This window comes from Marmota flaviventris, chromosome 1, assembly GCF_047511675.1.
Source record: "Marmota flaviventris isolate mMarFla1 chromosome 1, mMarFla1.hap1, whole genome shotgun sequence".
Taxonomy (NCBI): Eukaryota; Metazoa; Chordata; class Mammalia; order Rodentia; family Sciuridae; genus Marmota; species Marmota flaviventris.
In genome coordinates this window covers 115,841,879-115,854,562 of record NC_092498.1, presented here as the reverse complement: position 1 = coordinate 115,854,562, position 12,684 = coordinate 115,841,879, and the positions used below count along the sequence as shown (strand labels likewise).

The 12,684-nt window shown below is 56.1% G+C and overlaps 1 protein-coding gene across 1 annotated transcript in view; it reads right to left on the bottom strand.

Annotated features, from left to right (window-relative positions):
• The window catches only part of Tpst2 (tyrosylprotein sulfotransferase 2), a 43,462-nt gene extending 31,980 nt beyond the window's left edge, over positions 1-11,482 (bottom strand). Inside the window, exon 1 of the mRNA XM_027955873.2 lies at positions 11,408-11,482. The gene's annotated coding sequence lies outside the window, so the exon portion shown is untranslated. The remainder of the gene's footprint in view (positions 1-11,407) is intronic.
• Positions 11,483-12,684: the final 1,202 nt, after the last annotated feature.

Below are 12,684 nucleotides of genomic sequence, written 5' to 3'. Positions count from 1 at the left end.
GTTTTCTTTTCTACCTTAAGTTGTTTTGAACTAGACTACCTCTCCTCACAGCCTGACTAATCCAGGCACATAGTAGGTTCTTACTGATTTGAGCATGTTTACCACTTAAAAGGTCTTCTCCCAGGCCCCAGCATGATTTTTACAAAAACCAGCCCTGACAAAGCTCAGAGTCTTCTTGGAAGAATCGGGACAATGGCTGGGGTCAGCTAGCACTGTCAGTCCTGCCCTAAGGAAGTGAATTTGAGTTTCAACACAGAAAATTGACTCCAGAATCTTTTTACAAAAAGGTCAGAAGGTCACTGGACATTTTTTGGCTTAGACTAACTTCCTCCTCCCCCTCCCCCAATGGCAGTTTATGGATTTTTTTTTTTTTTTTTAATTACATGAGCGCCCACTTCTCTGCTGTGGCTGGTTTTCAATGGCTCAGGACCAGAAGATGAAAAGCTTGGCCAAGAAAGTGAGCAAGTAATAGATACTTGCTGGTTACAGCACTCCCAAAGGGGCCACCTTTTCTGTGGTCTGTGCCAGGGGCATTAGATTGTCATCCAGTGGTGTTTTGGGTGTACTATCGAGGGGGACAGGACTTAGGTGCGTTTAAGAGTGTGATTTGTCGGTCCCACTCCTGGGGTAGCACCCCTGGGGCCCCAGGATCCTGCCGCATGTGTCTTCCCCTCCACCCCCGTCCCCACAAACCAGGGGCCCTCTTCCTCCTCATTTGCTCCTGGAAACAGGAAAAGCAAGATTCTCAAAGATTTCAAGAGCTGCTCGGAATAAGAACACTTAGCAAACCACAGAGGCGCCCCGGGGAGCGGGAGGCAGGGACAGATGGACAGCAGACACCAACGGCCTCTTCCTAAAGGCTCGGGGCCTTCAGGTGCCTGGCCTCTCCCGGGGAAGCTGAGTCCACAGATTTGCCTGGTCTCTGCCCAGAGGCAGCTGCTACGAGGAAGGTCCCTGCGCTTGTCTGCACCTCGGTTTCCTCATCTGTGGAACGAGAAAGAACGATAGAAGCCGCTCTGCTGGGAAGGACTGAGCGTCCCCAGGAGTCAGGGGCCACACGGTGGTGGCATCTGTGACGCTCACCACGTCCATGAGAAGGTGGCCAAGATGGTCCCTGCTTTGTGGGCAGGAAGCTGAGGAGAGAGGAAGCCTCCTCCCCGGGTCCCCGCGTGTCTGACCCGGAGGCCACTTTCTTCCCACCCCCTCAGGCCTCCTGTCAACTGTCCCTGTCCCAGGTGGGTCCCGAGGGCATCAAGAAGACAGAGAGACTCCTGCAGGCGCCCGTCTGCTCAGGAGTGGCCAGAGGCATGCGAGAGAGGCTGCGGGGCAGGGGACAGCCCCACTTCCTTGGAGTCCTGACTACCTCCTCTCCTGGACTCTCCGTGTCCCCAGTCCTACGTGAAGAGGGTCCCAGAGAGCAGAACCCGAGGGAGGACAGTGGCCTCTGCTCCCTGCAGTGAGGGGCACACTGAGCTGCCACCTTCTGGTGTGGGAGCAGCCGGCGGGAGCCGTCCTTTCCCACCCACCCTGGGGAGGGCTTCCTGGGTGGTCAGTGTCATGGTTTGGATATGAAGTGGCCCCAGAGGCTCCTGTTAACAGGAAGTGACTTGATTAGTGAAGCTGTCACCTCATCGGTGCATCCCAGGTTGACTGGGTGGGACCTGAAAGAGCAATGGATCAGCTGTCTATGGATTAGGACTCGGGAAGGTGGACCCCACATGAGCCTTCCCTCCTGCCCAGGGGAGAGGAAGGGCCTCCCTAGGGAGACAGGAAGCTGCACCCAGGAAGCCCTTGCAGGGTGTGGGCGTCAGTCAACATCAGCTGCGGTGACCTTGACCTTGACACCAAGGTCTGCTGGTCCCTGAGCGATTGCTGACACCACTGCTCCACCCCAGGACCCCTCCTGTCTCCACCCGAATGGTTAGGTCACTAAACAGCAAGGGCTCCGACTTGCAAGACCATGACCAGCACTCCCCACGGCCACCTCCTTTCCCTCCCCATTGTCCCTCCACCAGGGACAATGACACTATCTATCACACACTTCCTCTTCACACCCATCTGTGTCCCTCACAGCTCCCTAAGGGTAGGGACAGGGTCATCTTGCTCACTGCTATATTCCAGTGCCCTGCAAACACAAGGCGCTCCCCATGTGCAGCATGAGACCCGGATGGGTCCTCACAAGACCCCACAGAAGGTCCCTGTTTTCCAGGCGAGGAAACTGAGCACCAGAGAGGAAGTCATGGAGCAACGGTGACATCCATTTAAAACGAAGATGCAGGGGCTGGGCGGGGGCTAGTGGGAGAGCTCCGCTGGGCACTGCGAGGCCCTGGGCTCCATCCTCAGCACCACGTGAAATAAATAAATTAAATAAAGATATTGTGTCCCACTACAGCTAAAAAATTGAATATTAAAAAAAAAAAGAGGCAAAGAAATCAAAATGGCCAAAGGCCAGGCCCCGCTTAATGGTAAGACCCAGACTCGAACCCAGGGGCAGGACGTGGGTGCCCGGCTGGCACCAGTGAGGGAAACCCCGCGTCCCAGCGGGCTCTGGGCGTGGGGCTCGGGCAGGGCCGGCATCTCGGGGCCTCAGCTTCCCACCTGCAAAAGGAAGGAGCCGGGCCCCTTTCCACCCTGTTCCCCCCAAAGTATCTTAGTCAATAAAAAAAAAAAAGCATGCAGTCCGGGGGCACTGGGGACTCCCTGGGCACACAGGGCCACCCTGCAAGTGTGGCTGGGCCAGAGCCTCAGACCAAACCTGGCAGCTGAGTCCTCTGCTGCCCCCTGGGCTTCCTCTTCCTCCCCAGAGCCCGGGGGCAGGAGGAAAGGGAGGCCGGGGCAGGGGAGGCAGAACCAGGGCCCAGCCTTCACCTGGGCCTCCGTCCCAGCCTTCACCTGGGCCTCCCCTCGCTGCCTCCTCCCGCACTTCCAGGGGCACCTGACCGTCCTGGACACATGAGGGCCCGCATGGGCTGTGACCGGATGTCACTCAGGAGCTAACGGAAGTGGGAAGGATGGGTGTCTAATAGAGAAAGGAAGGGCTGCGCTGGGCGGAGTGGGCTCGGGCTGGGGTGGGAGGAAGGGGAAGTGGCGGGTGGGGAGGAAGGAGAGGAGGGACAGAGATGGGGACAGACGTGGGAGGGGAGCAGAGACAGATGAGAGGGACAGGCCAGGAAGACAGACGGATGACAGCACCAGGGAACCACAGAGATGAAGGCCAACAGAGACAGACCGGGGGACAGAGGTGGAGAGGAGAGGGTGACAGAGGGACAGGAGAAACAGGACCAAGAGACACACAGGGGCAGGGGACGGGGTGGGGGGGCAGGGCAGCTCCCATCAAAGCGCAGGCCCCATCAGTGGGCTCCGCCAGGTCACAGGCAGAGCCCTGTCCCCACCCCAGGCTCCTGGGCTCAGGGGGCGGGACATCCAGAGCCAGGTCCCACTGGCCCTACACAGAGCCCCACCCCTGCCTCAGGCTCCCCGAGGACCACCCTGAGAGCCGGCTGCCTCCAGACCCTGGGGCTCCTATTTACTTTGTTAAGTGGATCCCCATTTCTAAAACAGATTCCAAAGGACACCCTAAACCACTGGCTTCAAAGAAAACAAAGGGCCCTAATTAAAAAGTCACCACAAATGATCCCCAAGGAAGCAGCCTCCAGGACCAAGAGCACCTCCAGAGACTGTCCCTGGAAGTCATCAGAGGGCGGCAGCGGGGGACTCTTCCTGGGATTTCACACTTCACAGGGCATGAGGTGCTCCAGGGCACACCCCAGGCCTGGCCTGGCACTAGCAGCTCTGTGGTGGCTCCCTGGCCTCTAGTTCTGATGCCCGCCACCAGCAGTGTGCACCAAGAACTCTGCGAGGCCCACCAGGCCCCGCTGCTCACATCCCCCAACGCCCGGGCCTGTGTCCCCTCCCTCTGAGGAGCCCTGCCTGCCCTCCTCTCCCCCGCCAAGCCCTCCCCGCACATCCACAGCCACCTCCAGGAAGCCCTCTGTGACAGCTCCCATCCACACGGCAGGGTGGGACCCCGCTACAAGCCCCACATCTTCTCAGGACACAGCTCGGTCCCCAGGCTCCCAGGGCGGTCTGTGTGGAGACGCGTGGCCTAACTGAGCAAATGGGTGAGTGCAGAAGCTGAGGGCACCTGCTCTCAAACAGGAAACAAAACCCTCTCTGGGTTCTGAAAATATTCCTGGCGGACGCTCCTGCCCGACACAAATCAGAGGGCCTGGCCCAGGGCAGCCTCAGCCACTCCATGGTCCTTGGGCTCTGAGCCAGTGACCAGCTCCTGGCGCTCCCACCTGGCAGCAGACAGAGCCATCGCGAGCTCAGGAAAACCCCTGAGGACCCGAGCACCCAGGAGACACTCAGACACTGACGGCCATCACTGACAATGCTCACCACTGAAAATCCACCAGGCCACAAAGTATCATAACTTGAAGAGACTCAAGAGATGATCAGAACAAGGGCTGGCAGACTTTTTCTGCATAAGGCCAGGCAATAAATATTTTCAGTTTATGCATTTGATGGTCTCTATTATAACTAGGGTAGCTCCCTGCCTTATTTGTAAGGGAATATGTTCCAAGACTCTCAGTGGATGCCAGAAGCTGTGTCTAGTACCAAATCCTATACACAGCGTGTTTTTTCCTATATATACATACGTGGGATAAAGTTCAGCTTATAAATCACGCCCAGTAGATTAATAATAACTGATAATCAAATGGAACAACCTGCTGTAATGAAAGTTTGTGCTGAGGGGCTATCACCAAGTAAAACAAGAGCTGCATGAACCCAAACACTGTGATACCTGGACAGTGGATTGAACAGCTGAGATGCCTACCAAGTAACTAACGGGCAGGCAGCATATACAGCGGGGATACACTGCGCAAAGGGATGATTCATGTCCTGAGGGCACATGTTTTCATCATACTACTCAGGAGGGTGCATGATTTAAACTTACAGTGTTTATTTCTGGAATTTTCCATTTGGTATTTTCAGACCATGGTTGACACAGGGTAACAGAAACCACAGAAAATGAAACCACCACAGATGGGAGGACTGCTGTATTCAATTGTGCTGTCGTAGCACAAAAGCAGCCATAGGGAAAATGTCACAAACAAGCATGGCTGGGTTCCAATAAAACTTTATTTATAAAAACTGAAGGTGGAAACCCATCGATTTCTAATCTAGGTCCTGTTTCAAACGCGGACTTTAGACAAACAGGAACAGGGGCTCTTGGAAACATGATCTTCAGCCTGGCTCCAAACCTACTATTCAGAACCTGCACCATAAAAGATCATCAAAAAAAAGGAATCTTGAGTGCACATGAAGATTTGAGAGGCCTTAGACCCAGCTTCCTGGATCAACAGCTTGGGTCAGGGGTGTGGTCCCCGTTCTCCTCGACAATCAGCCTCTCCTGGACACTACTCCAGAAGACTCGACCCCACGGCCTCCTCAGTCTCACACCCCAGCCTGTGGCGGGAACCTCGCCCCAAGCCTCACCCACAAGCCCTGCCGAATGCCTGGTGTCCAAGGCCCATGCCAGGTGCACGAGGCACGGCAGGGAGCGCTCACACTAGGGAGGGTGTCACTGCTGCGGAGCTACGGGACGGACGCGTGCAGGTGCCCACAGGCAGGCAGCCGCTGGAGCCGGTGCTGGGGACAGACCGGTGCTGCTGTTCACAGCAGCCAAACTGTGGAAGCAGCCTGGTGCCCATCAGTGGACGACGGATAAAGAAAACGTGGTCTACGTCACTCTGGAGTGTGGTCCAGCCACAGAGGAAAACGGATGGCACTGGATGGCACTGCAGAACACCCGCAGGTGAACCAAGCCCAGCTCGGAAGGTCAAGGGTCACGTGTTTTCTCTCACAGGCGGAAGCTTGAGAGGAAGGAGGAAAAGTGGGGATCTCACGGAAATCCAGGGGAGGTCAGCAGAATGAGGAAAGGGACCAGGGCGCGGGAGGCCAGGAGGGAGGGGCAGCACAGGGAGTGACAGTGGCCAAGTTACATTGTGACCCTGCGTGCCTGTCGGAGTGTGACACAGTCCCACGGTTAGGTAGGACCACGATGCACACACAAATGTGGGGAGGGGGAGAATCCAGGTGCTGTCCCAACAGGCCTGGGTGACCTCAGGAAAGTGACCTGACTGCTCACCCCCAGCCTCCGCTTCTGGGAAATGGGCAGGTAGGTGACAAATGCCTCCCACGGCTGGCTTCTGAGGACAGAGCAGGGGAGGGGACAGTGTCCTGGTGGCTGTGCAGGTGGGACAGATGGGATCACACATACCCGCTGCTGAGACTCACCGCGAGGAGCCTCGGCAGGCCCCAAGTATCTCCCTGTGAGTGAGGCGGGGACCTGGACCAGGGAAGGTGGGACCCTGGGACCCAGAGAGCCTGGGAAGGGGACAAGCTGCCCCCTGAGGGGTTCACAGTGGCAGATGGAGCATCGGCAGGCCTGACAACCTCGGGGCCCGGGAAAGGCTGAGGAAAGGCGCTCTGGGAAAAAATCAAAATTGGTGATTAAAAAAAAAAAAAAGTTGTTTTGAAAGCACTGGAGCCTGGAGCAGTGGCCTCAGGTGGGCCCCAGGCCATCTCAGAGCCCTGAAGATCCCTATCAGGCCAGAGGGCCCTGGGGCCACCGCCATGCATGTGACCAGAAGGAAGGACAGGGACTGTGGGGGGGGGGGGGCGGACATACAGGCTGGACAAGAGCCACGCTGCAGGCCAAAGCAACCATTCGCAGGTAGGGAAACTGAGGTTCAGAGGAGGAAGCACCTTGCTCCCGGCCCACGGGGGCGGGGGGTTGGAAGGAAGAGTGAGGCCCTGATTGATTCCAGCAGTGGGGAGGGGGAGCATCGGGGGAGTGCAGACAGACAGACGGACAGGGAGCAGAAGAACATTAATAAATAATATAACAACCACAGACGTTTACGGAATGGTTTCTACATACTGGGCCTTATGATGGGTCATCCCGACAGACTTTGCTTTCAAATCCTCTCTCACTCCCAGCTGGGTGACTTTGCGCCAATCACTTAACCTCTCTGTGCCTCAGTCTGTTCGTCTCAGAGGACTGCTGGGAGAACTAAACAAAGTACCTCAGTGCCTAGGCCAGCGCCTGGCACCCAGCGAGCCCTGTGATAGCAGCTGCCTTTTGACAGGCGGGAAGCTGAGGCTCAAAAGGGACAGGCTCAAGATTCCAAAGAGCCTGGACCCCAGGGCCTTAGCTTCCTCCTGGCATCAGAGTACGCGCTTTGCCACAGTCTGCTCCCATCCCAAATCCCCAGGAGGTACTGGTACCTCTATTTTGCAGAGAACAATGTGGTCCCCAGCGGGATGCGGGCTCCTGAGCGGAGCAGCAGGTTCTAACACAGGCCTGCGTCCCCTCGAATACCACCCACCCTACTCGCTCTCTGGCCACAGCAGCACTCTGGGTCAAAAGTCCGGTCGATGCAAGAATTCACTTGGCAGACGGGCTGGCCGCCTGCCACTAGAGCAGGCAGGATCGGATGAGGCGTCCCCTGAGGCCAGCAGCCCAGACGCTCCCCGGGCGCATGGGCACAGCCCTCCCAGCTCTCCCCTGCAGTTGCTGGGGCCTGGTCCGGCTCTCGGGGCTGCTCTGAATGAATCACCCCCATGATCCTCCCCAGGTTGCAGCCGGGGGTGCAGGAGACCTAGGAGGGGACGAGCAGGGGGGCCCCTGGGACCTCTGGAACCGCCCAGGAGGGAGGATGTGTCTGCACACAGCAAGGGACCTGCGGGCAGCAGGAACAGGCAGCAAGAGGGCCAGCCAGGGGCTGCTGCCTCCCAGGGAGCCTCCGCAATGCCACATGGCCAGCGAAAGCCACCAAGCCACACCGGAAACCCAGAAAGGCACATTCTGATCACTAAACCCAGCTGAGCCATACTGGACCTAGTGCATTTGCTCCAAATTCATGTGCAGAGCCACACGGACAGTGTGCTTGGCCGGCCTTCCTGGTCCTCAGGCACCCTCACATCTGAGCGCTAATAGGCCCATGCCCATTCCCCAGTGGACACACTGAGGCCCAGAAAGAGGCAGTCCCTTGCCCAGGGCGTCCTCACTGTCATCTCCCTAGATTCTACATGGCTTGCTTTCTTTCTTTCCTTTCTTTCTCTCTTTCTTTTGGTACTGAAGATTTAACCCAAGGGCATATTATCACTGAGCTACATTCCCTAACCCTTTTTATTTTTTGAGACAGGGTCTCACAAAGTTTCTGCAGCTGGCCTCAAACTTGGGAGCCTCCTGCCTCAGCCTCCCCAGCTGCTGGGATCACAGGTGTGCACCACCACAACTGGCTTGATTATTCTTTTTTTTTTGGTACCCGGGATTGAACTCAGGGGCCCTCAACCACTGAGCCCCATCGCCAGCCCTATTTTGTATTTTATTTAGAGACAGAGTGTCACTGAGTTGCTTAGTGCTTCGTGTTTGCTGAGGCTGGCTTTGAACCCTTGATCCTCCTGCCTCAGCCTCCTGAGCTGCTGGGATGACAGGCATGCGCCATCGCGCCCAGCAATTATTTTCTTAATAATGCTCAGGAATTGAGGATTCAAAAAGGGCAAGATTGCAGAGCTGAATACAAGCAGGCAGCGTGGACACGGTGTCCCTCCCAAATACCTGGCTGGCTGCTGGGAACCTGGATGGTGAACAGGGGTGTTGGTTTAAGTGACTGACTCGGCTGACAGCAGGGTGACCCTGAGGAGAACTGACCACCTTCAGGAAACTTATTCCTCCATGAAAACGCAGAGTCTGACCTGAACCCTTCCTCGCCTCACTTGATGGGAAGAGCACAGGGACTGGTGGGGAACAGACGCCCTGAGGGGGGGGGGGGATCTGTGGGGCCAGCACCCACACACACACGTGTCTGGAACTGCTCATCTCCAGCCTGGGGTGGCACCTCTAGAAACAAGACGTGGGCCCCTCTTGGGGGCCACCTCCTGTGGCCAACGGGGGAGTCACATTCAGAGTGAGCACGGGGGTCCACCTATGGTACAGGCAGGACCAGGCTTGAGTTCAGGGCCGAGAGACAGGACTTAGATGACAGGCTAGGAAACCCAGCCAGGGTCTCCTGGTCTCCATAAGCCTCAGCTGTCGGGGGGCCCCAGGATGCCAGGAGAGAAGAGATCTGAGCAGTTCCCATGTTCCCTCACCCCCCCTCCCACGTTGTACCCCAGGTCCTCACTCCCTCCCCGAGAATGAGCAAGCACTGGCTCTAACTGGGAGGAATGGGAGCGCACACATATCTCACTTAATCTCTCTGCACAGGCTTCAGCCAGACATCAGGCCCACATTCTAGGTGACAGGCAGGACATCCCTCATCCTGCTAATGAGGCACTTAATGGAATGTGAATTAGAAAATAATCTATAACTAACACATCAAAGTCAGTAATGTCAAGGATTCTGACTGCTTAAGAGACTAAATTTATTTAAGATTCTCAGAAACTTCGTGTGCTGCTGGAAAGAATGTAAAATGGTGCAGTCATTTTGGAAAAAGTGTGGCTGTCCCTCAAAAGGTCAGTCACCCTATGACCTAGCAATTCCACTCTGAGGTTTAGATACCCAAGAGGATTGAAAACATGTACACACAATGACTTATACATGAATGTTCACAGCAGCTTTGAACAACCCAACTGTCTGTTAACTGATAAAGGGACAAATAAAAGATGGCTAATAGCAACACGATGAAATATCATACAGCCATGAAAAGCAACAAAGTACTAAAACAAGAAAAGCAATGAAGTACTGCTAAGGGCCACAAGGGGTAAGCCTTGGAAACATTATCCCAAGTGGAAAGCACCCATCCCAAAAGGCCACACAGTGTTCACTCCATCTATAGGGAATGTCCAGCACAGGCAAATTCAGACAGAGAGGAGATCGTGCTTCCAGAGATAAGGACAGATGAGCAGAGCAATTATTTGGGGGATGATGAGACTGTGGTTAAATAACGTGGTGGTGATGGTTGCACAACTCTGTGAATATCCTAAAACCTGCCAAGTGCATAATTGAAAAGGGTGGACTGTATGGTATGTATTATATATATTAAGCAAATAAAAGCACCATTGGGGTTTGATGGGGGGGAATGATGCATAAACGAGGGGACAATTCCTTTAGAAGAGGCGACAAACCCAATTTTGCACTCACAGAAATCGATGCTGGGGATGGGGATGACTCACCCGGGCCACATCACTACTAGACCAGGTTTTCACACCTGGATCTGTCCAAACTCAGAGGTCTGGCCTAACCATCAGGCCACCCGACTGAAATGAAAGGCATATGGGACAGGAGACAGGAAGGGGGTCTGCAGCCCAGTCCAGGAGAGACTCACAAAGGAGCTGATAAGGAGGGAAGGGATGTGCTGCCTTTACGCAGATGGGGTTCAAAGCAGGAAGCACTTGTCAGGGCACAGCCAGAGGAGACTTCCAGGAGGCGGTGTTGTCCAAGGGGGATTCTGAAGGATGAGGAGGAGTTCGCCAGCCCCTTTCCCAACATCCCTACAGCACAGGAAGTCAGGAGGAGGACGGTGAGCGTCACCTCTCTCTATCCCACCTGTGAGTCCTAAGGCTACAATCATGTGACCTTCCCAAGCCTTGGTTTCCCCATCTGTAAAACGGGATGGGGCACAGTGATAGGTATAGTGCCATTTAAGGATTCCATCCTCCCTTAGAGGGGGATGGGCCTCTGAGTGGGAAAGTCAGACCTTGATCTCTGCTCACATAATAAATGACTTTGCCAGGTCAGGAATGCCAGCCTTGGTGACCGTGTCCCCCTTGCTCTGCCACCAATCCCGCCTTCAGGAAGCACCTCTGTCAGGCTCACAGCGAGAGGGAGAGGCTACCCGGGACTGGGATAGGGAGTTTCCTCCGGCCAACTTCGGGACCCCTCTCGCGAGTGACCTCCGAGTCCACCAGGGCTCCCCTTCTCCGAGCTCGGCGCTCCGCTCCCCAGCCAGCAATTTCCGCCCCCCGCGCGCCTCCACTTCTGCCCCGCCGCTCTACTCGGCGGCCGCAAGTTAACTTCCACGCGCCCAGGCGGCCGCCTGGGGGTCCCCGCGCGCCGGGGCGGGGCTGGGGACTCCGAAGGCGGTGACACGCCACTGTCGCGCCCGCCCTCCGGCGCACACACGGAGCTGAGCGTCTCCCGGTCTCTCCGGGGCGGGGGCGCGGTCGCCTGGGCCCGCGTGTGCCGCGCCCCGCGGGAGGCGCTCGGGTAGCCGGGCGGGTGCGGAGCCTCGGACGCCCGCGCGCCCGCGCTGCCGCCTCCCGGCTCGCAGCCCCGAGCCCCGCAGCGAGCGGGGCCCGGAGGAAGCCGCGGAGACGGGGCTCCCGAGCCCAAGGCCGACCCGCCCGCGCCCCGCTGCAGCCCAGGTCCCCCGCGCCGCCGGGGACCACCTACCGTGCCAAACGCCGCGCCGCTGCCGCGCTCTCCCCGCTCGCCAGCCGCCCCGCCGGGGAGGGGCTGGCGCCCGCGCGGGGCGGGGCCGCGGCGCCGTGACGCCAAGAGGGGCGGTCCCATCGCGGCCCCGCCCACGTGTAAGCCACGCCCCAAGCCCGCCTCCCGAGCGCTCGTAGCGCAGAGGAGGGTCAGGGGCGGGCCTCTGGCCTCTCGGCCCGGGAGCGGGTCTGCAAGCTGTTGCGTCCGCAGCCAGCTCAGCGCCTCTACCTCGAGCGACGGGGAAGGATCACCAAAAAGTGGTGTCGAGGAAAACACTAGAGCCAGACAGGGTGCGTTTGTGCCACTGTTTGTGTAAAACAGAAATAAAAGAGGTCGGGTTCAGAGGAGTAGTCATAGCGTCAGTGGTTACAAGGGAGGGGCGACATTACCCAAACATCCTCACGCCCCACCCTCGCCCCAAGATTTGGCAAATTTGGGGTGTTGCAACTGGAGATGTGGCAAGGGGGACTACTGACTAGGAGAGGATAGAAAGCCTGGGTTTCTACAGTGCATAAGACAGCCCCCCCCCACACACACACACACATACATAGAACTATCCAGCCTAAAACATAAATAGTGCAAGAGTTCAAGAAACCCTGACATGCAAGAATGAAATAAAACTCGTGGCTAGCCAGGCGTGGTGGAGCACGCCTGTAATCCCAGCGGCTGGGCAGAGGGAGGAAGATTGCAAGTTCAAAACTGGCCTCAGCAACTTAGCTAGGCCCTAAGCAACTTAGAGAACACCTGTCTCAAAATAAAAAATAACAATGAAAGGGCTGGAATGAGGCTCAGTGGTTAAGTCCCCTGGGTTTAATCCCTGGTTAAAAAAAAAAAAAAAATCCATGGGGCTGGGGATGTGGCTCAAGCGGTAGCGCGCTTGCCTGGCATGCATGCGGCCCGGGTTCGATCCTCAGCACCACATACAAATAAAGATGCTGTGACCGCCGAAAACTAATAAATAAAGGTTAAAAATTCAAAAAATAAAAATAAAAATAAAATAATAAAATAAAATTTAAAAAAAAATCCCGGCTGGTAAATCTCAATTGAGCCTAAGATCTATAACTCCTGTGTCTGTTTTCATCTGCAAAATGGAGAAAACAATAGACTTGTCAATGCATTATATGTATATCCACTGAATGCCTGATGGAAAGGAGAGAAAGGGATACATACTAATTTGTCACAGTAGACCTTTCTTCTCTTTTAACTTTTTTTACCATATGCATATATGTGTATATTAC